The sequence below is a fragment of the Balaenoptera ricei genome, chromosome 3, assembly GCF_028023285.1.
Source record: "Balaenoptera ricei isolate mBalRic1 chromosome 3, mBalRic1.hap2, whole genome shotgun sequence".
In the NCBI taxonomy this organism is placed as follows: Eukaryota; Metazoa; Chordata; class Mammalia; order Artiodactyla; family Balaenopteridae; genus Balaenoptera; species Balaenoptera ricei.
Window position 1 is genome coordinate 49,646,728 of NC_082641.1, and position 27,305 is coordinate 49,674,032.

Here is a 27,305-nt window from a genome sequence, read left to right on the forward strand (position 1 = left end):
TCTGAAGATCTTAGAACTGTATCTGGCACATTCTAAATGATTAATGAATGTTATCTATTATTTTTATTAATCTTTATGAACACTAAACTATTTCCGTACAACTATTTTTTTCTAAATGTAAAACTTAGGTCACTAAGCTAGTTAGCAGCAGAGGCAGAGAGAACTGGATTTACTCCCTTTTAATCTTTCCACTCTTGCTATCGTTCTGGACTAGAGCGCCGAGCAAGTTTAGGACCTTAAAAAAATAAATATTCGTGGGAGGGCTGACTGCTGAGAGTAAGATTATTTTAAATAATTCTTTACCGAGACAGATCCGTAAAACAATGCAGTTTGGCGACTGATATCTGGAATAAGAAAGGGAAAATGATTCTGATTTAAGCTTCAATCAACCCAGGAGACAGTTGATTTTCCCAGGAGTGGGGCAGAGCCGACCTATGGTTTCCATGGTTACAGGTCGCTCAGCGTCCGGTGGGGGGGGTGGGACCAGCTCTCTATACTGCGCAAGCGCACAGAGCTACCTTAGACGCCCGGCGCCTTCAGTTTCGAAGGGAAAGCTCCTCCCTCTCCTTTCGCCGTTCTCCTATCGTCTTCTGCCTTTGCCTAGTCCACGCGCTCCGGGTGTCCGTGACGCAGTATTCGAGCGCCTGCGTCGTTTGGAGCCGCGACGCTGAACATGGCGCGTTCCTAGAAGCCGCTTTCGGCATCAGTAGGCGGCGGCGTGTGGACTGGAAGCGTGGGGCGCAGGACGAGCTGACGCCGCTTCGTGTTGGAGCGTGGAAGCGGGAGAGCCGGGCCATTCCGGACCGAACCAAACGGTGAGGCCCTGGCCTGAGAGCCCCAGAGCGCGCGCGAGCGGGAGGAGTGGGCTGGGCAGCGGAGACCCGAGAGGTGAGGGAAGAACTTGTGGCTAGTGGGAGGCCAGGCATAGCAGTAGCGAGAGGAGGGCGGCCTGCAGGCTTGGCTCTCCGTTACCCCAAGGACCCCTGGGAGCTCGAGGCTGCCCCAGTCAGCCCGGGAGCGGGAAGCATGGTCGCGGAGGAATCAGGGCGCAGGGAGGTAGGGGCTGGGTGCCAAAATGGGGACGTAGGGTGCTCATTGTGGCTGTGTTGCGGGTTAGGGTGGTTCATTTGCCCTTGGGGGATAGGTGGTGCCACTTTTCAGAGAACGTGGTCATCTTTAGTATAAAACCACTGTATGTTGTTATTGCACCCACAATACTGCTACTAATAGTAATACTGTGAAAGCTTTAATTGACCATTAGACCCTTGCTTGCCTTTAACGAACAAGTGAAGGAAGTTGTACATGTTCATAGAGGACTTACTTGCTGAGGTATGGCCGACAGTGCTCGAGCCCAGCGACTTCTGCAGCTTTATAACTTGAGGGTATTTGTGATTCAGCAAAACTATTTTGAGGCCCATTGCATTTGTCTTTTTTTTTTTTTTTAATCCTTTTGTGACATGGTGGTGAATGAGGGAAGTCTTATTTTTTCAGAGTGACTTCGCTAGATAGATAGGACTGCTAAATTGCCTCCTGGTACCAGGGTTGCAGTTGATCTCCCCTCCGCACCCCATTTGAACGGGCTCGGTTGTAGTGCGCTAGTGCCCTTGCGATTTGGTTATTCTTCAGAAGGGAATAAGGAAGAGTAGTTTACAGCCAAAATATTTTTTATTTTTTCTTGGATAGGGAGTTCATTACTTCGTTTTCACGTTATTTCAAACTTCTCTATTCAGTACGGAGGTTTCAGGTTAAAGGCAGAGTGACTCTACAGTATGAGACATCCATTTCATGACATTTTTTCTTAGGTCTTTTGTCACTGAAGAAGATTTCTGTGAAATTAGATTGAAAATCTCTCTCTGTTGGTTGTGATAGGATTGTGAAATTTACCTCCTGTAACCCCTAACACAGGGAATAGTAAAAAGCAGTTTAATTATAGCAGTGATTTGTGGTGATATATTATAGCCCTAGGGCAGCTGGGCTGTCTCTGCCCTAGTTACACTTCCTAAAGCAGAAAAGAATTCTCAACACAAACAGATTTAGTTGTGATAATACAATTGGAGGTTCTAAACAAATAGGTGAAGATTATTTGGGAATTAACATAAAAATCTTTAGGTTTAAAAAAAAAAAACAACTTTAGGTTTTGTGACACTGTGGAATGTGTTTGCATTCAGGATCAAACCAGAATACAAAAGAATCTTTGTAGACATGTGGCAGTTAAAGTATACTGAAGATTTTTCTAGAGATAAATACGTGTTTTTCCAGAAATGTTCATATTTTGAGAAAGAAAATGTATTTGATTAGAAGGTTTTAACCTTTGTGTTGTATATATGTGTACGTGTGTGTGTTTGTATTTAATCTTGGGCTTTTCCTAATTTAGTGTTATTGATGGCAATTCCTTTCTTTTCCTGTGATTCCTTTCTTTTCCTGTCTGCACCAAATGGGGACTATCAGTTAATTTCAGAGTGTTTCACGGAATGGCAAGACATTTCGTGCAGGTGTGAGTCTAGAGTGTTTTTCCTTGGTTTTCTAAATATCAGGCTGATTACAGATAAGCCGATAATTATAAGCTTTGTACAACTTGAGCTGGATCAGTGTTCTACACCCTTGCAGCTCAAAATATGGTGTAGGCATCACCTGAAAGTTTGTTAGAAATGCACAATCTCAGGCTTAACCCCAGATCTACTGAATCAGAATCTGCATTTTAACAAGCTCTCCAGATGATATGAATGTACATTACAGCTTGAGACACACTACTTTGGTTGGTAAAAGTTGAAGACCAAGGTCATGCACAAACCTGCATAAACATTGTAGCACTTCTTACTTTGAATCTGAGGTGATCTTATGCTGATTATCAAGTCTGGTTTGTCTGGTTGAAGAAACTTAAGGCCCAGAATGGTAAGTGACTTGCACAAGGTCACATGTTATCTAGATTTTTAAACCAGGTTCTGATTCATTGCAATGCATTTCTTTTGCTAGTTACTGCTAGAGTTCACCGTATTGAAACTGAACTAAAGCATTCATGAATGACACTGGGTGTTCATTCAGTAACAAACATTTACTGACTAATGGAAAGGCAGCCTAATAGTCCTCTGTGTCTTTAGTAACTACTCTTGTTTCCCATGGTGGTTATTAGCCCACCACCTCCTTCCTTCCTTACTCTTTCCTGGATAATGTTGCCTTCTGCTTCACAGAGGAAATGCAGTACATTGGTGGGAACTTCATTGCTTTTTTCCCTCTTTCACCTGCATACTTGTCTACCTCTATCTGTTCATCTCTAATTGTGTTCCGAGTTTTTTCTCCTCAGGGACAATGTTTCCTTGGTGTATTAGTTTGCTGGGGCTGACATAACAAAAAGCAGAGACTGGGTGGCTTAAACAAGAGAAATTTATTTTCTCACAGTTTTGAAGGCTGGAAGTCCACAATTAAGGTTAGGGCAGAAATAGTTTCTTCTGAGGCCTCTCTCCTTGAGTTACAGATGCCCTCTTTCTGCCTCTTTACATGGTTGTACCTTTGTGCACTAGAACCTCTAGTGTCTCTTTTTCTCATTAAAACACCAGTCATATTGGATGAGAGTCCACTCTGATGGCCTCATTTTAACTTAATCACATCTTCAAAATTCTTATCTTCAGTACTGGGGATACTGAGGGTTAGGGCTTCCAACATATGAATTTTGGGGAATACAGTTTAGTCCATAACACTTGGTTATTCCTTTTACTTTCAACTGGTACTAATTTATCAGGATTTAAATGCACTTGTCTTAAATACACTCTTTTCACTCTAGATTCCTCTTCAATTTTATCTGTAATTATTTCCCTTAAGGTTCTTGAAAAAGTTGTCTATGTTCATTTTCTCCACCTTCTTCTTATTTATTTATTTATTTTTCAGTGTGTTGAAGTCTGCCAATCGACTGCAGTCACTGAATTTGATGGGGTGATGGTCACTATTGATCTCCTTATTCTGAAATCTAATGGCATCTTTTAAATCATTTGACATTTTGATTAGTCCTCCTTGAAATTCTCTTCTGTTTCTGTGACACTGTAGTCTCCTTATGTTCCTTCCATGTCTTGGTCAGTCTTTCCTTGGTATATTTTTCTCTCTTCTCTGGCCACTTTAAATATTCATTTCACTCTGGCATACTATCTTCTCCTCTCTTCTGCCTCTGCCTACTCTCCTTGAAGGGTTTCATCCTTTATGAGTTCAACTTCTATATCTATTTTGATGACTCCCAGATCTGTTTAGCACAGATCAACTCTGACACATTGTGGTTGTATTAAGATACCTTAAACTCATGTCAAAAAAATTACGTATCGGGCTTCCCTGGTGGTGCGGTGGTTGAGAATCTGCCTGCCAATGCAGGGGACACGGGTTTGAGCCCTGGTCTGGGAAGATCCCACATGCTGCGGAGCAACTAAGCCCGTGAGCCACAACTACTGAGCCTGCGCGTCTGGAGCCTGTGCTCCGCAGCAAGAAAGGCCGCGATAGTGAGAGGCCCGCGCACCGCGATGAAGAGTGGCCCCCGCTTGCCACAATGAGAGAAAGCCCTCGCACAGAAGCGAAGACCCAACACAGCCAAAAATAAATAAATAAATAAATAAATAAAAAAAAGAGGTACTTAAAAAAGTGTTTCAGGATGACTACTTTCCTGCAAACTTTAAAAAAAAAAAAAATTACGTATCTCACCCTTTCTGAAGTTGCTTCTCTTCTTCCTGTGATTCTTGCATGCAGCTCATCACTCACTCAGAGACACCAGAATCTTAACTCTTCCCTGTTATTACCCTTATGTGCTAACCTTCCCGCACTTAACTATATTACTATTTACCAAATCTTGTTTTACCTCTTTTATCTACTTTTTCTCTGTGGCTACTACCTTGGTTCAGATTATCATTATTATCTGGACTTCTATGTAAACCTTCTAAATAATTTCCATACTTCTGAGAATGCATGCCATCCCTCTGTACCTTTCCTTTTTCTGTAGGCAGATGGTGCTGTTATTCTGCAGTCTTTCTCTGCAGACTTTCAGATAAAAATCCAAACTACCAAGCCTTGGAAATAGGGATGTTAATGATTTGGCCTTGCTTGTTTTTGCTTTCACCTTCTCTTATTTCCTGCCTCACATTGTTTTGTCATGCTGAATTGTTTACAGTTCTTCAGAAGTGTTAGGATATTTTTAAAAATTGAGACACTTTTTTTTTTTTTTTTTTCCCAGAACTGTCTGTAAATGACAAAAGACTTAAAAATGACCACGGTTAAAGATTTGATGACAGTTCATAATAATGCAGTTGACAAGAAAATTAGTTATTTCTGAGATATACATTTTAAAGTAATAACTAGGATTATTACTTATAACATTATACCAGAACATATAAGATTTTTAGAAATTTCATGTAATGTCTGAAACATTTATATTAACATATTTCCATACATATTTCCATACAAGTACAAATATAAGATTTTTAGAAATTTCATGTAATGTCTGAAACATTTATATTAACATATTTCCATACATATTTCCATACAAATACAAATATAAGATTTTTAGAAATTTCATGTAATGTCTGAAACATTTATATTAACATATTTCCATACAAATAACCCAATGAAAGTTTAGTATTAGTTGTTTTGTTTGTTTTTTTATACTGCAGGTTCTTATTAGGCATCAGTTTTATACACATCAGTGTATACATGTCAATCCCAATCGCCCAATTCAGCACACCACCATCCCCACCCCACCGCAGTTTTCCCCCCTTGGTGTCCATATGTCCATTCTCTACATCTGTGTCTCAACTTCTGCCCTGCAAACTGGCTCATCTGTACCATTTTTCTAGGTTCCGCATACATGCATTAATATACGATATTTGTTTTTCTCTTTCTGACTTACTTCACTCTGTATGACAGTCTCTAGATCCATCCACGTCTCAACAAATGACTCAATTTCGTTCCTTTTTATGGCTGAGTAATATTCCATTGTATATATGTACCACATCTTCTTTATCCATTCGTCTGTTGATGGGCATTTAGGTTGCTTCCATGACCTGGCTATTGTAAATAGTGCTGCAATGAACATTCGGGTGCATGTGTCTTTTTGAATTACGGTTTTCTCTGGGTATATGCCCAGTAGTGGGATTGCTGGGTCATATGGTAATTCTATTTTTAGTTTTTTAAGGAACCTCCATATTGTTCTCCATAGTGGCTGTATCAATTTACATTCCCACCAACAGTGCAAGAGGGTTCCCTTTTCACCACACCCTCTCCAGCATTTGTTGTTTGTAGATTTTCTGATGATGCCCATTCTAACAGGAGTGAGGTGATACCTCATTGTAGTTTTGATTTGCATTTCTCTAATAATTAGTGATGTTGAGCATCTTTTCATGTGCTTCGTGGCCGTCTGTATGTCTTCTTTGGAGAAATGTCTATTTAGGTCTTCTGCCCATTTTTGGATTGGGGTGTTTGTTTCTTTGATATTGAGCTGAATGAGCTGTTTATATATTTTGGAGATTAATCCTTTGTCCGTTGATTCATTTGCAAATATTTTCTCCCATTCTGAGGGTTGTCTTTTCGTCTTGTTTATGGTTTCCTTTGCTGTGCAAAAGCTTTGAAGTTTCATTAGGTCCCACTTGTTTATTTTTGTTTTTATTTCCATTACTCTAGGAGGTGGATCAAAAAAGATCTTGCTGTGATTTATGTCAAAGAGTGTTCTTCCTATGTTTTCCTCTAAGAGTTTTATAGTGTCCAGTCTTATATTTAGGTCTCTAATCCATTTTGAGTTTATTTTTGTGTATGGTGTTAGGGAGTATTCTAATTTCATTCTTTTACATGTAGCTGTCCAGTTTTCCCAGCACCACTTATTGAAGAGACTGTCTTTTCTCCATTGTATATCTTTGCCTCCTTTGTCATAGATTAGTTGACCATAGGTGCGTGGGTTAATCTCTGGGCTTTCTATCTTGTTCCATTGATCTATGTTTCTGTTTTTGTGCCAGTACCATATTGTCTTGATTACTGTAGCTTTGTAGTATAGTCTGAAGTCAGGGAGTCTGATTCCTCCAGCTCCATTTTTTTCCCTCAAGACTGCTTTGCCTATTCGGGGTCTTTTGTGTCTCCATACAAATTTTAAGATGATTTGTTCTAGCTCCGTAAAAAATGCCATTGGTAATTTGATAGGGATTGCATTGAATCTGTAGACTGCTTTGGGTAGTATACTCATTTTCACAATGTTGATTCTTCCAATCCAAGAACATGGTATATCTCTCCATCTGTTGGTATCATCTTTAATTTCTTTCATCAGTGTCTTATAGTTTTCTGCATACAGGTCTTTTGTCTCCCTAGGTAGGTTTATTCCTAGGTATTTTATTCTTTTTGTTGCAATGGTAAATGGGAGTGTTTCCATAATTTCTCTTTCAGATTTTTCATCATTAGTGTATAGGAATGCAAGAGATTTCTGTGCATTAATTTTGTATCCTGCAACTTTACCATATTCATTAATTAGCTCTAGCAGTTTTCTGGTGGCAGTTTTAGGATTCTCTATGTATAGTATCATGTCATCCGCAAACAGTGACAGTTTTACTTCTTCTTTTCCAATTTGTATTCCTTTTATTTCTTTTTCTTCTCTGATTGCCGTGGCTAGGACTTCCAAAACTATGTTGAATAATAGTGGTGAGAGTGGACATCCTTGTCTCGTTCCTGATCTTAGAGGAAATGCTTTCAGTTTTTCACCATTGAGAATGATGTTTGCTGTGGGTTTGTCATATATGGCCTTTATTATGTTGAGGTAGGTTCCCTCTATGCCCACTTTCTGGAGAGTTTTTATCAGAAATGGGTGTTGAATTTTGTCAAAAGCTTTTTCTGCATCTATTGAGATGATCATATGGTTTTTATTCTTCAATTTGTTGATATGGTGTATCACATTGATTGATTTGCGTATATTGAAGAATCCTTGCATCCCTGGGATAAATCCCACTTGATCGTGGTGTATGATCCTTTTAATGTGTTGTTGGATTCTGTTTGCTAGTATTTTGTTGAGGATTTTTGCATCTATATTCATCAGTGATATTGGTCTGTAATTTTCTTTTTTTGTAGTGTCTTTGTCTGGTCTTGGTATCAGGGTGATGGTGGCCTCATAGAATGAGTTTGGGAGTGTTCCTTCCTCTGCAATTTTTTGGAAGAGTTTGAGAAGGATGGGTGTTAGCTCTTCTCTAAATGTTTGATAGAATTCACCTGTGAAGCCATCTGGTCCTGGACTTTTGTTTGTTGGAAGATTTTTAATCACAGTTTCAATTTCATTACTTGTGATTGGTCTGTTCATATTTTCTATTTCTTCCTGGTTCAGTCTTGGAAGGTTATAACTTTCTAAGAATTTGTCCATTTCTTCCAGGTTGTCCATTTTATTGGCATAAAGTTGCTTGTAGTAGTCTCTTAGGATGCTTTGTATTTCTGCAGTGTCTGTTGTAACTTCTCCTTTTTCATTTCTGATTTTATTGATTTGAGTCCTCTCCCTCTTTTTCTTGATGAGTCTGGCTAATGGCTTATCAATTTTGTTTATCTTCTCAAAGAACCAACTTTTAGTTTTATTGATCTTTGCTATTGTTTTCTTTGTTTCTATTTCATTTATTTCTGCTCTGATCTTTATGATTTCTTTCCTTCTGCTAACTTTGGGTTTTGTTTGTTCTTCTTTCTCTAGTTTCTTTAGGTGTAAGGTTAGATTGTTTACTTGAGCTTTTTCTTGTTTCTTTAGGTAGGCTTGTATAGCTATAAACTTCCCTCTTAGAACTGCTTTTGCTGCATCCCATAGGTTTTGGGTCGTCGTGTTTTCATTGTCATTTGTCTCTAGGTATTTTTTGATTTCCTCTTTGATTTCTTCAGTGATCTCTTGGTTATTTAGTAACGTATTGTTTAGCCTCCATGTGTTTGTCCTTTTTACGTTTTTTTCCCTGTAATTCATTTCTAATCTCATAGCGTTGTGGTCAGAAAAGATGCTTGATATGATTTCAATTTTCTTAAATTTACTGAGGCTTGATTTGTGACCCAAGATGTGATCTGTCTTGGAGAATGTTCCGTGCGCACTTGAGAAGAACGTGTAATCTGCTGTTTTTGGATGGAATGTCCGATATATATCAATTAAATCTATCTGGTCTATTGTGTCATTTAAAGCTTCTGTTTTCTTATTTATTTTCATTTTGGATGATCTGTCCATTGGTGTAAGTGAGGTGTTAAAGTCCCCCACTATTATTGTGTTACTGTCGATTTCCTCTTTTATAGCTGTTAGCAGTTGCCTTACGTATTGAGGTGCTCCTATGTTGGGTGCATATATATTTATAATTGTTATATCTTCTTCTTGGATTGATCCCTGGATCATTATGTAGTGTCCTTCCTTGTCTCTTGTAACATTCTTTATTTTAAAGTCTATTTTATCTGATATGAGTATAGCTACTCCAGCTTTCTTTTGATTTCCATTTGCATGGAATATCTTTTTCCATCCCCTCACTTTCAGTCTGTATGTGTCCCTAGGTCTAAAGTGGGTCTCTTGTAGACAGCATATATATGGGTCTTGTTTTTGTATCCATTCAGCCAGTCTATGTCTTTTGGTTGGGGCATTTAATCCATTCACGTTTAAGGTAATAATCGATATGTATTTTCCTATGACCATTTTCTGAATTGTTTTGGGTTTGTTTTTGTAGGTCCTTTTCTTCTCTTGTGTTTCCCACTTAGAGAAGTTCCTTTAGCATTTGTTGTAGAGCTGGTTTGGTGGTGCTGAATTCTCTTAGCTTTTGCTTGTCTGTAAAGCTTTTGATTTCTCCATCAAATCTAAATGAGATCCTTGCTGGGTAGAGTAATCTTGGTTGTAGGTTCTTCCCTTTCATCACTTTAAGTATATCATGCCACTCCCTTCTGGCTTGCAGAGTTTCTGCTGAGAAATCAGCTGTTAACCTTATGGGAGTTCCCTTGTATGTTATTTGTCATTTTTCCCTTGCTGCTTTCAATAATTTTTCTTTGTCTTTAATTTTTGCCACTTTGATTACTATGTGTCTCGGCGTGTTTCTCCTTGGGTTTATCCTGTATGGGACTCTCTGCGCTTCCTGGACTTGGGTGGCTATTTCCTTTCCCATGTTAGGGAAGTTTTCGACTATAATCTCTTCAAATATTTTCTCTGGTCCTTTCTCTCTCTCTTCTCCTTCTGGGACCCCTATAATGCGAATGTTGTTGCGTTTAATGTTGTCCCAGAGGTCTCTTAGGCTGTCTTCATTTCTTTTCATTCTTTTTTCTTTAGTCTGTTCCACAGCAGTGAATTCCACCATTCTGTCTTCCAGGTCACTTATCCGTTCTTCTGCCTCAGTTATTCTGCTATTGATTCCTTCTAGTGTAGTTTTTATTTCAGTTATTGTATTGGTCATCTCTGTTTGTTTGTTCTTTAATTCTTCTAGGTCTTTGTTAATCATTTCTTGCATCTTCTCAATCTTTGCCTCCATTCTTATTCCAAGGTCCTGGATCATCTTCACTATCATTATTCTGAATTCTTTTTCTGGAAGGTTGCCTATCTCCACTTCATTTAGTTGTTTTTCTGGGGTTTTTTCTTGTTCCTTCATCTGGTACATAGCCCTCTGCCTTTTCATCTTCTCTATCTTTCTGTAACTGTGGTCTAAAAATTGAGACACTTTTATGTTGTGTGTCTTCTGCCTAGAATGTACCCATCACCTGTTTGACAAATACCCATAATGTGCTCATCAGGATAACTTCTGCTCAGCACAAATGCTGCCTTCCTCCCCTCTGGGAAGTCTTCCCCAGCCTTCCTAGGTTGAGTTAGGTCATCTTCTGACCTTCTTCCATAAGCGCTTATCATAGCGCTTGTACTATATTGTAATTGTCTTTTTTCCTCTCTAGACTTGGATGCAAAGACTCCCTTATTTATTTCTCAGAGTAGTGCCTGGCCATGAGAAGCTGCTTCATTGCTGAATACTGTGAATGCAAATTGAATTGCCAGGGAGTTGAAAAAAATGTGGAATGTTACATACTCTGGAGGTTATATAACCACTCAGGTTATATACTGTGAGTGGGCTTGAAAAGTGAGAGACTTGGGTTCATTTTTGTGACTTTACACAGCTATAAGCGGAGATTGGGATGTAGTCATTGAATTCATTTATTTAACAAATATTTTTTCATGTGCCAGGTACTAATTCTAGATTCTGGTGATATTCCTTTGAACAAATTTCCTGGTGTCTGGATTTTACATTCTAATTGGGATTCTGAACAATAAACACATGTCAGACAGTTAAAAATGTTATGCGGAAAAATGGAAGATTAGAAAATAGAAGGAAGGATATCCGGACTAGAGAGATTCTGGATTGAAAGGTAAGCTATTTTAGATTGGGCAGTCAGGGAAGACTTATTTGATTAGTTGACAATTTGAGCAGAAACTGGATTGAAGCTAAAGAGCCAGACATGCAGATATCTAGAGGCAAGAGATTTGCAGCCAGAGGGAACACATTCTGCAAGGGGAGCATAAGATATATTTTATGTATCTGTTCCACTAACTATGGACAGCATATTGTCTCTAGCTCTCTCTTATTGTAGACAACTCCAAGACAAACACCCTTATCCTTGTCTCTTCCTTGTATGCCTATGCAGGAGTTTCTTTAGTTATAGTACCAAGTGTGGAACTGCTGGGTCATAGGATATTACCTGATCATAGGATGTACCTACACATACGAACACATTTCATTCATGATGACAAGATTGCTCTCCAAAGTGGTTTTACTAATGTATACTCCTAGCAGCAGTGCATAAAGGTTTCTATTTATATACATTCTTGCCAGCACTGAATATTTTCAGAATTTGTAATTCTTGCCAATCTGATGATTATAAAGTAATACCTCTTTAAAAAAAAAATTCCTGATAAAGCTTGTTAACTTTGTGTATGGTATTTTCATTGACTTTTAATTTTGGTTTTCAATTTTGCTATAGTAAAATTTATCAGGAATATAAGCTCTAGTCTTTTGATACTGTATTTTGGTTGTCAGGTCTAAAGATTTTTTAAATTTTGGTTTTCAGTTTTGCTGTAACAAAATTTATCAGGAAGATAAGCTCTAGTCTTGATATTGTATTTTGGTTCTCAGGTCTAAAGATTTTTTAAAAACAGTTAATTTCATTGGTATTTGACAACACTGTGATCAAAAGGAAAAATATGGTAGTCAACAGAGAGTGTTGGGTTGGGATAGGAGACTTGAATTCTAGGTTTCCAGAAATGTCACCAATTTGCCTGTGACTGTACAGGAGTCACAATTTTTCTCTTTAACATTTTTAGGACACAGTTTCTTGGTCAGTAAAACAAAATGCTTAAATTAGATATACTTACTGTTTAGAGAACTGATATGGATGGCTCTAAGGTGCTAGAAAATTATTTTAATGACTCAGAACATAATTTTAATGTTAAATGTAGAACAGTTTCTAATTTTGAGGGTGTTAACTGGGCATACAGCCTATAACATGTTTTAATGAGTGAATTTTTATAAATTCAAGTGAGTCCTTAGGCTGAACTCTCACACCAAGAATGAGATTCTTCTAAGACGAGTTGTATGATATCCTGGATCAGTAATTGGAAACTACCAATCGAAGATATGTATATTTGGAGAGGACTGATGATCCCTTAACAGTTAGCAAAAAGTTTTGACTAAAATTTGGTCAGTTATGGTCTATTAAATTTAGGCTGTGCTATTACTGCCATTGAAAGAGCAGTATCTTCCCAAAATCAAGCTTACAACTTTTCCTTCCTATTTCTTTGACATCAGAGAAGGAACTTTAAAACCAATGAGCATAATTGCTGTTCTTTAATAGTTTTTATACAGTTGTATATTTTTTTCTTTCACCTAAAGAGATGTCAAAGAAGGTGGTGGTGACACTAGTTGGGGCCTCACTGCTGGCACTACCTTGGTGGGTGTCACTATTGTTTAGGATTAGCTCCTTAACTATGAGGAGGTGTTCAGTCATGGGGGACTCTCATGTATACCAAACTGGCAAGAGACTTATGGAAGTTTATCAATGCCATTTTACTAAAAACTCCCAGTACGACATGAATACTTGGGTTTATTGGACAGGACTTCTTTCACAGCTGTCTTCTGGCACTGTATACTGTCTTCTTACATACTGTATAATTTACTTCTCTGTCTCCATCCACTAGAATATACTCTCCATGAGAGCAGGGATTTTTTGTCTTTTTAGTTCATTGATGTATCTTAAGTGCCTAGAATAATGTCTGGCATTGTAGGTGTTCAGTAAATATTTGAATGAATGAATGAATGTGGAAAAGTCTAATGACAGGCCAAGAAGTATCAGAAACCTGATTGAGAGAACAGGATTAGAACAGAGGATGTTAGATATTCCCAGTGAAAAGCATTGTTAAATTTTATTGGCTCAATGTGCCTCATTTCAGTAGGCGAAGATACTGAGCGAATTGTTCATTCATTTATTCCTTCCTTCATTTTTTTTTAGCTCTTCAGCGTACTGTTTACTTTCGTAGTATCTTTTATAGATATTTCTCTCTTTACTGTGATATAATTTCTGTACTTCCAGAAATATTGTTGTTTCTTTGACCTCTTTTTCATCATTTCTAAAAGCCTGCCTTCCGCTTTTAGAAATTACAATCACATTATTGCTTTGTTGTTCATCAAACATTTACTGAGCATTTGCTATAGCCCTGACACTGTATTAGGTGCTCGCACATATAGATGAATAAGACACAATATTTGCCTTTAAGCAGCTCGTGATTTTGTTGATGGGGCTCAAAAGGAAATAGATGTAATAACAGAAGTATGTTCTATGTAGAAGAGTGGTGTGGAGGAAGGAGCGCTTTACTATCTAGTGCATTTAAAGATTTCCAGAGCGGCTGATGTCAGCAGCTTTAGTATTCTCTGTATCATGGTCCATTAGCTGCCACTTTAAAAAACATACACAAAAATAGACGGAATTGTATCATGAACCCTTATCTACTCACCACCCAGGTTTAACAGCTATCAGCTCATGGTCAATTTTATTTCATCTTACCTCCACCTACTTCCGCTCTAACTACACTGGTCGTGCTGTCTAGAAGCTTGGTCATTTTCAGGTTTAACTTTTTTTTTGGCAAACTGCTTTAAGATTTCTGTTTCTCAAAGTTTGAACTCTTCCCCTGGTCTTCACAGAAATTCATTTCTTTCTTGTCTTTGACACATTGTCTTTCTCTAGTTTGCTTTTGACTCCAGGCAGTTGAACAGTTTTGTAATATTTCATATCCATAATTCCTCAAGAATGTTTTCTGCCTCTTATTATTCTTTTTGTAGACTTGGGCTATAGATCATGATTTGACTTGCAGGAATTTAACTATCTTTGAAAAAATGACATCTTCCTCACATCTCTCTGTAGGATATGTTCCAGTGATTCCTGGTAAGTACTATATTGCTTATACATTTCACCAAAAGGGCTACTCGCCATTCAGGTTTTTATTTGCCCAGTACCTGTTCTTCCAGGAGGAGATTTGGAGCTTTCAGGTTCTTATGCCACTGTCTCAATGGCTTGTATCTGGCTTTTCTTCTTCTTTCCGAATATTTGTCCTTCTGTCAAATGTGGACTACTGCATGTTTTTCTCCTTAGGTGATTTCATCCCGCTCCTCGTATCACTCTGCCTGTTCCTGTTCTACAATTTCTCAGTCTCCTTTATGCTACAATATTGCTTATGAATATTAAATTTTCTTAAGTTCTGTCATATTTATTTTGTGTAAAGCTCAAACACATTTATGTCTTCATCTCACATTTTCTTTTGCTAGAGAAGAGAGTTTTTTTTTTTTTTAATTTATTTATTTATTTTTGGCTGCATTGGGTCTTCGTTGCTGCGCATGGCCTTTCTCTAGTTGTGGCGAGTGGTGGCTACTCTTCGTTGTGGTGCACGGGCTTCTCATTGCAGTGGCTTCTCTTGTTGCGGAGCACGGGCTCTAGGCTTGCGGGATTCAGTAGTTGTGGCACGCGGGCTCAGTAGTTGTGGCTTGCGGGCCCTAGAGCACAGACTCAGTAGTTGTGGTGCATGGGCTTAGTTGCTTCGTGGCATGTGGGATCTTCCTGGACCAGGGCTCGAACCTGTGTCCCCTGCATTGACAGGCAAATTCTTAACCACTGCACCACCAGGGAAGTCCTGAAGAGAGTATTTTTAATCTTCCTTTTGTTTTGTTTTGCTTTGTTTTTTTTTGGCTGCACTGCACAGCTTGTGGGATCTTAGTTCCCCGACCAGGAATTGAACCTGGGCCCTTGGCAGTGAAAGCACAGAGTCCTAACCACTGGACTGCCAGGGAATTCCCGAGAAGAGAGTATTTTTAATGATGCAGTATTTAAGTACAGAAGTAGAGACAATGTGTAAGGTTGTTGTCATGTTTTGCCTCAGTGTGAAGTTTTCATTTTCATGTTTTCAATACCATCTTGTATTTACATTATTCTTTAGACTCCCATTCATTTCTTTCCCTCAGGAGTGCTTTTCTCAGCATTCTTTGCCCTAACTTCCCGAACCCTGCAAACACTTGCTGTAAGGTTGTCCTGCCACTTTGCAGATGGTTGTCCTGACCAAGTGGTCACTGAGAATTCCAGTGTCCTTCTCTTCCCCTGTCGTTGATGGGAAGAGGATGCTTAGAACATACTCTTTGGGATGTGCTACTTACTTCTTACCATCAGGTGGCACTGCAGATTAATCAGTTTATTTCTACATCTTTAGAAATAGTAGATCTAGTAGGATGTTATCTTGTGAAGGAACAAGTTGATGTGGAAACGTTCATGGAAAGTACTTCGAAGTGAAATTAAAGATATTGCTAACAAATACAAATTTATTTTCCTTTTATATGATGGAAGTGTATGGTATATATGTATGTGAAGCTTAAAGGAAAGTAAATAATAAATCAGAATTTTTTTCTTAGTTTCATTTTTCTCAGACTGTTAAATGTTTTAAACTTTTGTTTTTATGAACGTCACATAGTAAGAATTTTTAGAGATGAGTACTTATAGGTAAAACTGCTGTTAGAATATAAGACTCAGAGTCCCCTGCATGAGGAAGATGTCTTTTGGTAAACATGGACATCACAAATCCAGGTAATATGGCAGAACTGTTGCTTATCAACTCTTGCTACTGAAAACCAAGTCCTGAATGTTTATGATGAGAGTGCAGTTATTGACTACATTATCTACTTAAATGTGTATATATAATATATTGCCATGATTTCTTGGTATGTGCTTGACAAGAGAAGTACATGATGATTTGAAACTCTTGAGGAGTTTGAATAAGTTTTAGGATTACAGAAGAGAAATCAAGCAAATATTCCCATGGAAATTTAGAGTAGGTGTAAAGTGAAAATTCTTGGCCTTTTAAAAAAAATGTTTTTTCATCGTAAAGGTAAAATGTGTAGACTATTAGAATCCCCATAACTCCTAGGACTACCTTAGCACAACACCTTATAATCTTATGTTTCCTGCTTGTCTTTTATTCTTAGGCATTTTTATACTTGTATAGCTTTATTACGTATATTTTATGTGGTATTTTTTATTTGACATTATAGATATTCCTCTAATTACAAAATAGACTAAGAGTATTTTTAAAATCCTGATTGGTTTAGGAGTTAACCTTGAGTTTCTACCACCAAGCAGGAGTTTGTAGCTCCTTTGAAACTCTTGAGTAGGTAGAATATTTTAAGAGTAGAGAAGAGAAAGCAAGGGAATATCTCCTCTCCTCCTTGTTCTGTATGTTTTAGTGTGTATCTTTTATTATCTTTTATTCCAGAATATATCAGTCTTTGACAGTCTGCATGATGTCTCATAGGGAATGCTTCCATAGCCCTGGTGGTTCTTTAACTTGAAGGTATTTGGAGATATATGGAAACATCTTGAGTCAAAACAATCCCTAGGAAGTGTTATTTACATATACTATGCAGGGATGCTAAACAACCTATAATGCATGCACAGAGAAGAATTTCCCTGCCAAACAGTCTCTGTTGAGAAACTGAAATGAATCCAAATGGTACAGTGTGAATTTGAATAGGACTAGCATCTTTGGAACCTTCTGGCTTATGTCAGAAGTCTTATGTCCTTTCATCTTGCTTTAGTTTCTTAAACAAGTGCTCTTCCTTGCTCTGAATTAACATCACTTGTTGCTGTTACTCTAGCCACATTTTTCATTTCTTCAGCTTTTCCTGGTCTTTTGCTAACTTTGGCATTTACATAGAGCACTTAAAAGAAAATAACAGCTTTATTAAGATATAATTCACAGACCATACAATTCACCCACTGCAAACGTACAATTCAGTGAGTTTTAGTATATTCACAGAGTTGTGTGATCATCACTACAATCGATTTTAGAACATTTCATCACCTCAAACTGAAGTCATTCCACATTGTTCCCCAATCCCTTTTTATGGCTTGATAGATCATTTCTTTGTAGCATTGAATAATAGTCTATTGTCTGGATATACCACAGTTTGTTTATCCATTCGCCTACTGGAGGACATCTTGGTTACTTCCAAGTTTTGGCAATTATGAATAAAGCTGCTATAAATATGTATGTGCAGGTTTTTGTGTGGACATAAAGTTTTCAACTCCTTTGAGTAAATACCATCGAATGTGATGGCTGGATTTTATAGTAAGAGTATGTTTAGTTTTGTAAGAAACCACCAAACAGTCTTCCAAAAGTGGCTGTACCATTTTGTACTTCCACCGGCAATGTCTGAGAGTTCCTGTTGCTGCACATTCTTGCTAGCATTTGGCCATTCTAAAAGGTGTGTGGGGCTTCCCTGGTGGCACAGTGGTTAAGAATCCACCTGCTAATGCAGGGGACATGGGTTCCAGCCCTGATCCAGGAAGATGCCACATGCCGCGGAGCAACTAAGCCCGTGTGCCACAGCTACTGAGCCTGCGCTGTAGGGCCTGCGAGCCCCAGCTACTGAAGCCCACATGCCTAGAGCCTGTGCTCCGCAACAAGAGAAGCCACCGCAACGAGAAGCCCTAGCACTGCAACAAAGAGTAGCCCCCACTCGCCGTAACTAGAGAAAGCCTGCGCCCAGCAACAAAGACCCAACTCAGCCATAAATAAATAAATAAATAAATTTTAAAAAGTGTGTAGTGGTATCTCATTGCCATTTTAATTTGTATTTCCCTGATGGCATATAATGGGGAGCATCCTCTCATATGCTTATTTTGACATCTGTATATCTTCTTTGGTAAGGTGTCTGTTAAGGTCTCTGACCGATATTTTAATTGGGTTGTTTTCTGGTTGAGTTTTAAGAGTTCTTTTTATATTTTGGATAAAAGTTCATTATCAGATGTGTCTTTTGTACATATTTTCTCTCAGTCTGTGGCTTGTCTTCTCATTCTCTTGACATTGTCTTTTGCAGAGCAGAAGTTTTAAATTTTAGTGAAGTCCAGCTTATCAATTATTTCTTTCATGGATTGTGTCTTTGGTGTTGAATCTAAAAAGAAATCACTATACCCAAGGTCATTTAGGTTTTCTCCTATGTTATTTTCTAAGAGTCTTTTAGTTTTATGTTTTAAATTTTGGTTTATGATCCATTTTGAGTTAATTTTTGTGAAGGGTGTAAAGTCTGTGTTTAGATTCATTTTGTTTTGCATGGATGTTCATTTGTTCCTGCACCATTTGTTGAAGAGCCTATCTTTCCTCTATTGTACTGCCTTTGCTCCTTTGTCAAAGATCAGTTGGCTATATTTATGGGCGTCTATTTCTGGGCTTTCAAATCTGTTCCATTGATCTATTTGTCTACCCTTTCACCAGAATTACTCTCCTGATTCATGTAGCTTTATAGTAAGTCTTGGAGTGGGTAGTGTCGGTCCTCCCAGTTTGTTCTTCAATATTGTATTGGCTAATCCATGTCTTTTGTTTCTACATGTAAACATTAGAATCAGATTGTTCATATCTGTAAGATAACTTGTTGGGATTTTGATTGGAATTGCATTGAATCCACAGATCAGGTTGAGAAGAAGTGACATCTTGACAATGTTGAGTCTTTCTATCTATGAGCATGGAATATCTATTCAATATTTATTTAGTTCCTTCATTTTGTTCATTGGTATTTTGTGGTTTTCCTCATATAGATCTTGTACCTATTTTGTTAGATTTATACATAAGTATTTCATTTTTAGGGGTGGTAATGTAAATGATACTGTGTTTTTAATTTTCATTTCCACTTGTTCATTGATGGTATATGGGAAAGCATTTGACTTTTGTCTATTAACCTTGTATCCCACAACTTTGCTATAAATCACCTATTAGTTCCAGGAAGTTTTTGGTTGATTCTTTCAGATTTCTACATAGATGATCATGTCACTTCTGAACAGAGACAGAGTTATGTCTTCCTTCCTGATATGTATACCGTTTATTTTCTTTTCTTACCTTATTGCATGACCAAGGACTTCTAGTTCCATGTGGAAAAGGAGTGTTGAGAGGGGACATCCTTGCTTTGTACCTGGTCTTAGTGGGAAGGCTTTGAGTTTCTCACCATTAAGTATGGTGTTATGTGTAGGTTTTCTGTAGATTGTCTTTATCAGGTTGAGAAACCTCTCATCTTTTGCCTTTTAATCGATTGTTTATCTTTTTACTGTTGTATTGTAAACATTCTGTGTATATTTTGCTTATAAACCCCTTATCAGGTATATGATTTGCAAATATTTTCTCCTATCCTGTGAATTGCCTTTATTTTCTCGATGGTATTGTTTGGTAAAGTTTTAAATTTTGATGAATTTAACTGATCTTACTTTAGTTGCATGTGCTTTGGTATCATACTTGAGAATGCTTTACCTAGCCCAAGGTCATGAAGGTATACTCCTAGATCTTCTTCTAAGAGTTTTATAGAGTTACCTCTTTATGCTTAGCTTTATGATCCATTTGGAGTTAATTTCTGTCTATGGTGTAAGGAAGAGGTCCAGCTGTTCTTTTGCATGTGGATATCCAGTGGTTCCAGCACTATTTGTTGAAAAGACTATTCTTTCTCCATTGAACTGTCTTGGTACCATTGTCAAAAATCACTTGACTTTAGATGTAAGGGTCTGTTTCTGGACTTCAAAATCTGTTTTATTGATGTGTATATCTGTCCTTTTGCCAGTACCAACACTGTCTTGATTACTGTAACTTTGTAGTAAGCTTTGAAATCTGGAAGTGTGAGTGAATTTCCCACATTTCTGTTACTGATTGCAATCTGAGGACATATTTGTATGATTTCAACCCTTTTAAATTTGTCAAGACTTGTTTTGTGGCCTAGCATATGGTCTATCCTGGAGAATGTTTCATGTGCACTTGAGATGAATGGTTGCTTTCATTCTACTGTTGAGTGGAACGTCTGTTAAGTCAAGTTTGTGTATAATGTTGTTCAAGACATATTTCCTTTTTTCTTTTTTTTTGGCCATGCCGTGTGTCTTGCGGGATCTTAGTTCCCTGACCAGGGATTGAACCGGGGCCCTTAGCAGTGAAAGTGTGGAGTCCTAACCACTGGACTGCAAGTGAATTCCCAAGACATATTTCCTCATTGATCTTCTTTCTAGATGTTCTCTGCATTTTTGAAAGTGGAGTATTGAAATCTCCAACTGTTATTGTTCCTGGCTGAGCAAGCTGGGGTGGGCATGATTGAGGTCCACTGTTCTAGGTCTGATATGCCTAGAGCTTCTGCCCCATGACTAGTGCCTGGGTGGAAGAAGAGTACCCCAGACCTTTTGGCTGTGCTTGTCTGGAATAGAGCTTCAGTATGTAGCTCAGTTAGATGAGAAATGCTAGCTGTCTGCTTTTCTTGGGGAGAAACTGTAGCCCTAGATTAAGAGCCGGAGTGAAAGGGAGCCCCATGTTCTTGGCTCATTCTGCCTGGAGTATAGCTTCTGTCACACTGGGGCAGGAGTAAGCTTGTGGCTCAAACGCCACAGATTGTTGCTATTTTTACCAAGATTTAGTAGTATTTCTTGCATAAATGTTTCTCCATTTGCTATATGTCCTTAAATATGCTTTCCAGAGACTGTAAATGGTTGCTTTTTATAACTTTTATCAGTTACAGTTGTTTAACTGAGGAGAGGATCTGTGGAGCTCTTCATGCCACCATCCCAGAAGTATTCTCTCTCCTTTCTTTTAAACTCGAAATTGGATCTAGAGTCTTGATTAGATTGTGGCTGATCAGTTTTGGTAGTTCAGAGATGAGGTTGTATACTTCTTTTTGCATCATCACATCAGGAGGCACTTTAGCTCAAGTTGTGCAGCTGTTGGTGATACTGAAGTCGCTTTCTTGGTTGAGCCAGAGACTGACACATCCCTTCATTTTAAAGGTTTGTTTATTTCTTCATTGCATTTAGCAAGTAATCTGTGGGGCGATACACTGGGAATATTCTGTTCCCCAACAGCTCTTCTTTCACTTAATGGTTTTAGCATCCATATTGGTCTATGCCTGAATAAATTATTTCACTGAGGGGACTATTTTGATTTTGAAATTCTTTTTTCTTCAATTTTTCTTGTAATCTTACACCTTCTTTTCTTCAGTTTACTTACTGCTTTAACTTTTAAAAGTGGGGTGTGGTTACTGTTTGTGTGGAATGCCCTAAGACTAAGGACAAACACAGATAATGTAGTAGTCTAAAGAAAATTGTCATGACTGAAGTTAAAGTCGATGCAGGCCTGAGAAGTCTGTTTGTTGGTGGCAGGCAGGGTTACTGAGTTTTCCCTATTTGTTTCTTTTAATGAAAATTGGTAAGTTTCCAACTACAGGCGCATCTGTATTATCTTTGGACTTTGGATTTTTCCACAGTTGGCAAAGTATCTTACAGAATCAAGCCTAGAAAGTCCAGTTACAAGGTATGAGTATTTTTAGGCTCTTGGTCATATATTCCTAGATTATTTAGACTTTAATAGAATCAAAGACTACAATAAAGTTCAGTAATTAATAAATTGAACTGACTGACTTGTGAAATAGTGAGAAGGGTGAAATGCCTGCCCTTTTAATTTTCACCTTCTCCTTTCGTATTATTGTTCTTAGAGGAAAAAAAGAGTATGCATTTAGATTTTGAATAATGCTCTTCTGTAGTGTAGTTGAGAGCTAATAATGCTCACAAGCAGTGTTTCCTCTTGCTTATGATTTTGAAACTATACAAATTAATGAAAATCAAAGCAATCTCAGTGTATACACTATTAATTAGAAGACCTAGGCAAATTTAATCTTGCTGTTTGCTTGGTTGTCTCTTGATAATTTATAGGAGCACAGAAAGGGAAAGGATACATTGTTTTAACATAGGTATGGGATTTCTCTCACTACACATAGACCTCAACAGAGGAGATGTAACGGCACTTCCACTGTGAGAGACTACTTCCATGGCCTTCAGGCCTACATGGTGATGATCGCCATGAAGATCCTGTCAAGTTCTTTGAGAAATACCTCTGGCCATTCCCACCAGTTAGTCTGTGTCTGTCTCTCCCTCTCCTCCTACCTTCTACCCTGTCCCTTCTTTTCTCATTCCTTACCCCCTTCTCCTTTTCTTCTTCCCTCTCTTTCTCTGTCAGTCTCAGGTCTCTGGCTTTTTTGGAAACTAGTTGTATGTCTGCTTCACTACTATGTGCAAATAACAGTAGCAGCCCTGTTATATTTCTGCATGCTAATTCCAAGAGAAAGATATTGAAGGTTAGTTTCCAGGTGTACTACCCTCCAAACTGACTACTGCTAGTCAGTAATCATCTATCTTTTATCCCAAGTGAAGTTTATTTCCACACTGTTACATTTGAATGACTCAGTACATTTCTCCCCCTGTTCTTTGTTGCCATTGTTGTCCTCTCAAGAAAACTCCACAATTGAGTACTGTATGAATATTTAATACATAGAAAATGTAGTCCTTTCAGATTTCTGATGGATTCAGGAATCTTTTTCTCCAGGAACCTATTATGGGAGAGCATGGTGTGTTTCTAAGTATTAGGGAGTAAGGTGGTGTGGTGAGACCATTTCATGTTTTAGTAGGAAGAGCTGGGATTCTAAACACCTTGTTATTAGGGCTCACTCTGCCATGTACTAGTTTTCTACAATGATCCTGGACAATTCTCTTGATAGCTGTTAAGTTCTTCCTCTATAAAACAGTGATATTAGTACACGTGCCAGATTTGCTTTTTATAGGTTTGTTATGGGATTTTTTTTTTTGTTTTTGTTATGGGATCTTTAAAAAATTTAATAGGCTTTAGTAATGTGGTATGTTTAATAATCCATTATGGGTTTGGATTGTTATTTTTGATGATGCACTTAATCTGCAATTTAGGAACTGATTGCTGCCTGAAGCTTCCCTTCAGGAAGTTGATTAGTACTTGGAAATATTTCCAATATAAGTTATGAATGATGATTTGTTTCTCAGACCAAAAAGCCTTTTTACCCATTAGATAAACCACTCATAATATTGTTTCTGTGGGGGAAATATACTCTGATTCCAACTGGTATTCTAGAAACTTATTTTTCATAGTTTTTTTTTTTTTTTTTTTAAATACTTAGCAGCATCGGTATTTATTTATTTATTTATTTGGCCATGCCGTACGGCATGCAGGATCTTAGTTCCCCGACCAGGCGTCGAACCTGTGCCCCCTGCATTGGGAGCTCGGAGTCTTAACCGCTGGACCGCCAGGGAGGTCCTGTAGTTTGTTTTAATAAGAATAATTCTCTGCCTCCCACCTCATTATTCCCCATATTTTGGGGAGAGAAAATGACCCTTTCTAATTCTTATCTCAACAACTACTGCAGTGCTTGGCATAGAATTGTTTCTCCAAAAATATATAAGCTGAGCTTTCCTTCCCAGACTGGATGAGCTTTTTGGGAGCAAGGATCAAAGCAAGAGGAGGAGAGGACAGGGCATATACTGCTGGGGAAGACCTGGATGGAGCAGGGTGCTGGAGGGAGGTAGGGATGGGGAACTCTAGCATTTCCATTAGAACAGGTGAATGGCGAGAGTAAGTGGGACATAAAGTTAAGAGTACATAGACTTAAAATTTTTAAAAATATTTATTTATTTAGGCTGCACTGGGTCTTAGTTGTGGCATGCAGGATCTTCCTTGTGGCATGTTTAGTTGCAGCATGTGGGCTTCTTAGTTGCGGCGTGCATGTGGGATCTAGTTCCCCGACCAGGGATTGAACTTGGGCCCCCTGCATTGGGAGCATGGAGTCTTACCCAGTGGACCACCAGGGGAGTCCCAGAGATAAGAGTACATAGACTTAAGGATTGCTTTGTTGCGAAGGTCCAGAGAAGTGTGAAGGTGTGTGTGTATGTGAGTGCTCTGCACAATCTTTGTTCTAGGTAAAAATTGCTCTGGGGGTTGGCAGTAGTCAGTGATTTTATTTTTCAAGTAGTAGCCCAAAACAGAGACATGGCTTTTTTCTTTCTTTTTGCAGGTTGAGTTTGGGGTAGGGATGAGTTCTGGTATAACCTTTCTCTATTATTATATTCGTATATTCTTCCTGTCTTCCAGTGGCTTTTTTTGTGCACGTATCAAAGTCCAGATACTTTAGTTTCCCCTACAAGGTCGTCCGTCACATGATCTGTTCCTGCCTACATCTCCAACCTCATCTTGTACTACTTTCCCCTTTTCTCATTAAGTGCCAATTATACTGGCTTTCTTAAGTTTGTTTATAATATTAAGGCCTTGTTTTCAGTTGTTTTCCCAATCCAGAACTCTGCTTTCAGATCTTTGCTTGTGGGTCTCTCTTGTCACTCTCATGTCTCTTGTAAATGTCACTAGAGAAACCTCTGAACACCCAATCTGAAGTAACACATTCAGTTAGAGTCAATTTTTAACATTATTTTCTTCATATCACTACCTCTTTTCTTTCTTTTTTTTAAAAACAGATCTGTTTTCTTCCACTAGAATGTAAACTGCATAAAGTCAGGACACCATTTTGTTCACTGCTGTGTTCTCAGCACCTAGAATAGTGCCTGGTATGCAGCAGGCTTTCAGCAGTTTTATTGAATAAATCAGTTAATTAGCTCCTGTGTGGTTCAGTGTGAAGTCCTTTATTGTTTGAAATTGATCACTTTTGTTAATTCAGCAAATATTTATTAGGCATCTGTCATGTATCTTGTTGGGCCCTGGGACTACGGAGATGCCTTAAATGTCTGTTCTGTCACTCAAGGAAGGCAGTATTAGATATTGATTAAGAATAGTGGCTTTGGGGATTTCCCTGGTGGTCCAGCAGTTAAGACTCTACACTCCCAGTGCAGGGGGCCTGGGTTTGATCCCTGGTCAGGGAACTAGATCCCTCATGCCGCAATTAAGAGCCTGCATGCTGCAACTAAAAGATCCCGCATGCTGCAATGAAGATCCCACGTGCTGCAACTAAGACCTGGCGCAGCCAAGTAAACAAACAAACAATTGAGTCCCCATCCTGGCCTCTTGTCTAAGGCCAGCATTTAAAAAAAAGAAAAAAAAAAAAAAGAATAGTGGCTTTGGTGTTCAAGTCCAGGGACTGCTACTTAGTAGATTGTGACCTTGGCAAGGTAAGGTCTCTGATCCTTTAGTTTTCTACCTAAAAATTGGGGATAAGAGTATCTACCACATAGAATAAATATTAGGAATAAATAAATGAATAAAGCACTTAGTACAATGCTTGGCATGTAATATATGCTCAGATATTGGCTTTTTTTTTAAATTTTTTTTTTTTTCAAAGCTGGTTGCTGTTACATTGCTTGGGAGAGAATCAGTGAATTCCTGCTCTTTATACCTTAGACAGTTCCCTTGTGAGAACTGCAAATCAGTGCTGGGTCAACCTTTTTTTAAAAAATATATATATATACTTTTTAAAAATAAATTTATTTAATTTATTTATTTTTGGCTGCGTTGGTTCTTTGTTGCTGTGCACAGGCTTTCTCTAGTTGCGGTGAGCGGGGGCCACTCTTCGTTGTGGTGCGTGGGCTTATCATTGCAGTGGCTTCTCTTGTTGCGGAGCACAGGCTCTAGGTGTGCGGGCTTCTGTAGTTGTGGCACATGGGCTCAGTAGTTGTGGCTCATGGGCTCTAGAGCGCAGTCTCAGTAGTTGGGGCGCACAGGCTTAGTTGCTCTGCAGCATGTGGGATCTTCCCGGACCAGGGCTTGAACCCAAGTCCCCTGCATTGGCAGGCGGATTCTTAACCACTGCGCCACCAGGGAAGCCCTAGCTTTTTCTTTTTTTTAAAATTAATTAATTAATTAATATTTAATTTTGGCTGCGTTGGGTCTTCGTTGCTGTGCTCGGGCTTTCTCTAGTTGTGGCGACTGGGGGCTACTCTTCATTGCAGTGCGTGGGCTTCTCATTGCAGTGGCTTCTCTTGTTGCGGAGCATGGGCTCTAGGTGTGCAGGCTTCAGTAGGTGTGGCTCGTGGGCTCAGTAGTTGTGGTGCACGGGCTTAGTTGCTCCGAGGCATGTGGGATCTTTCCGGACCAGGGATCGAACCCATGTGCCCTGCATTGGCAGGCGGATTCTTAACCACTGTGCTACCAGGGAAGTCTTGGGTCTACCTTTTTTAGTAAGAATGTATAATTGAAACTACTGTACATCTTGTCATCCACTGCATTAGCAATAGAGCTGGACTTTCAGATGTACCTTAGTTTTAGATGTTCTAAAATTGTGCTTCTCAGACTCTGGCAATTATTAAGGTTTACCTAGAGAACTTATTAAAGCACAGCTTTTTGCCCCACTGCCTCCTGCCTTCAGCCCCTGTTTTCATTTGCTAGGTTTGGAGAGAGGGTTGAGAATTTGCATTTCTGTGAGGTGATGCTGGTTTTGCCAGTCCTTGGGCCACACTTTCAGTGGGGTTGTGCGAATATGGTAGCCACTGGCCACATGTGGCTATTGAGTACTTGAAATGTGGTTAGTTTGAAATAAGATGTGCCTTTAGTATAAAATATACACAGGAGTTTGAAGATTTAGTATAAAAAATGTAAAATATCTCATTGTTAATTAGTATTTTCAAAATATTGATTGCATGTTGAAAGGATAACTTTTTGGAAATATTGAGTTAAATATAATATAATAAAGCTAATTTCACATGTTTCTCTTTCTTAATGTGGCTACTTGAAAAGGTAAAAATTACATACATGGCTTGCTTTTGCGGCTTGCATTATTATATTTCAACTAGTCAGAAAGACATACTGCCTATCTCTTTTTTTTTTTTTTTTTTAAATTTTATTTATTTATTTATTTATTTATTTATTTATTTGTTTATGTATGGCTGTGTTTGGTCTTCGTTTCAGTGCGAGGGCTTTCTCTAGTTGTGGCAAGCGGGGGCCACTCTTCATCGCGGTGCGCGGGCCTCTCACTATCGCGGCCTCTCTTGCTGCG

At 38.5% G+C, this 27,305-nt stretch overlaps 1 protein-coding gene across 11 annotated transcripts in view; it reads left to right on the forward strand.

The window, feature by feature from the left end:
• The first annotated feature begins 648 nt into the window (after positions 1-648).
• Positions 649-27,305, forward strand: part of IPO11 (importin 11) — a 487,981-nt gene continuing 461,324 nt past the window's right edge. For all 11 annotated transcript variants that reach the window (XR_009502321.1, XR_009502322.1, XM_059916450.1 and 8 more), the window contains exon 1: positions 649-815. The gene's annotated coding sequence lies outside the window, so the exon portion shown is untranslated. The remainder of the gene's footprint in view (positions 816-27,305) is intronic.